Source organism: Cherax quadricarinatus, chromosome 1, assembly GCF_038502225.1.
Source record: "Cherax quadricarinatus isolate ZL_2023a chromosome 1, ASM3850222v1, whole genome shotgun sequence".
NCBI lineage: Eukaryota > Metazoa > Arthropoda > Malacostraca > Decapoda > Parastacidae > Cherax > Cherax quadricarinatus.
In genome coordinates this window covers 60319946-60322439 of record NC_091292.1, presented here as the reverse complement: position 1 = coordinate 60322439, position 2494 = coordinate 60319946, and positions in this window count along the sequence as shown.

Genomic DNA, 2494 nt, shown 5'->3' with positions numbered 1-2494 from the left:
ATTCAAATATATTGGCATATGTGATATATCACTGTTTCCTATCCTAAGTGGGGGTTGTGAATCATCGTTATGTATTATATATACTGTTGTTATATACACACACACACACACACACACACACACACACACACACACACACACACACACACACATATATATATATATATATATATATATATATATATATATATATATATATGTCGTGCCAAATATGTAAAACTGGTCAATTAGCAAGAACTCATTTAAAATTAAGTCCTTTCTGAAATTTTCTTTTAAACGTTTAAAGATATATTTTTTCATTAATGTTAATGTAAAAAATTTTAATTTTGCACCAAAAGAATCTTAGAAAACTTACCTAACCTTATTATAACAAGAGCAATTTATTTTAGCCTAACCCAACTAAATATATTTTAGATTTGTGTATAGTAATTTAATACTAAACAAACACAGTGAAATATATTTTTTTCGTTTGGTTCAGAATGATTTTGGTGAAATTATTGCATACACAAATTTTCGCTTGTCCTATATGGCAAGATGAACGTTGCTATTTAAGCCAAGATCGCAAGTTCTGCCTATTCGGCACGACATATATATATATATATATATATATATATATATATATATATATATATATATATATATATATATATATATATATATATATATATAAATATATATATATATATATATATATATATATATATATATATATATGTATATATATATGTGTGTGTGTGTGTGTGTGTGTGTGTATAGTGCTGTAACCACTCATCCCTCACGCAACTCAAACACTCGACCATGCATAACTGCTGTGGTGGTGACAAAATGTCACCTAAGCTTCTTGACAAGTGTATTTTACACTAACGTCTGTTGCTGCTATTTTCATTACTTCTTCTGTAACAGTTTTCACCAGTTAAAGAGCTCCAGGTTCTATTACATTTCCCGGTCTTCTGTGGTACAATTATGCTTGGTCGAGTGTTTGAGTTGTGTGAAGGATGAGTGTGGGTGTAGTGGTGTCTGTGTTATTGTGTAAGTATAAGAGAGTGTGTTTTGGTGTGTGTGTGTGTGTGTTAGAGTATAAGTGATTGTATGTGGATATACGTGAGTGTTGATATAAAATGATTGTGGGTTGGTTTGAGTGTTATTCTATAGGAGTGTCTTCATGTGAGTGATTGTGTGTGTTATTGTAAGTATGAGGGATTGTGTATGTATGATACTGTATGAGCGAATATAAGCTATTGTATATATTGGGTTGAGGGTGAAATTGTCCATTATTGACTACTTAAATATTCCTTATCGCTCTTGAAAAGCTTTTAATCTGAGGAACTAGAGGTGATTTGCACCTTTTCCTCAGATCTAACCTCAATGTATATATCCATATTATGTATTATATTCTTCACTCATTCAAAAATAAAATGCATTGTGAATGTCTAATCAGTATTCATCAAAATATTGACTGTGTCTTAGTGTAACATCAAAGTATATATACTGTAAATAAAGAATATGTAACTGATGTGTAATTTCACTGACCTGGTAACTTCACGGGTGACGGAGTAACATTGCTGCGTAAGCTAAGCTTGCAAGTCTGCTCTCTTCCGCAGCAAGGTAGAAAGAAAAAACACGTCGTGTATCAGAAAATATTCCTTTCTTAATTCAGTGGATGTACTCACCTAATTGTGGTTGCAGGGGTCGAAACTCAGCTCGTGGCTGCGCCTCTTCACTGATCGCTACTAGGTCCTCTCTCTTGATGCCAGTGAGGGGATCTTGATCCGGGGGAGTTAAAATTGTCTTCTTCCTCTTGAATCGAGCCTGATGGTCTTCCATTCCGTAGGCGCTGTGTGACCCCTAAGGGTTTAGCGACTTCCCATGATTAAAATAATAGACCATACCACGGGCGGGATTGAACCCGCGATCAGAGAGTCTCAAAACTCCAGACCGTCGCGTTAGCCACTGGAGTTTTGAGACTCTCTGACCGCGGGTTCAATCCCGCCCGTGGTATGGTTTGTTTGCAATCGTGTCATTACGATTTCGTGAGTCATTAAAATAATAGTATCGTTGTTTAAAGTATAAATATTGATTCTGGGATCATTAATGTTACCTGCTTCCTGCCAGGTACTGCTGAGGGTGACAGTGATAGATGGCAGTGATGGATGGCAGTGATAGATGGCAGTGATGGGTGACAGTGATAGATGGCAGTGATGGATGGCGGTGATGGGGTGGTTGCCTACCTACCTGGAGTGTGTTGCGGGGGGTCAACGCCCCCCGCGGCCCAGTCCATGACCAGGCCTCGAGGTGAATCAGGGCTGATCCACCTCGAGGCCTGGTCATCCCTGCCACCCATCTTTACCACCCCACCAATCATTATCATCAATCGCTGCCACCTCACCCATCACTGCCAACGATGGATGACAGTGACAGGTGGTGGCAAAGATGGTTGACATGGATGGGAAGGTAAAGATGGGTAGTAGTGATGGGTGGGGTGGCAGTAATGGGT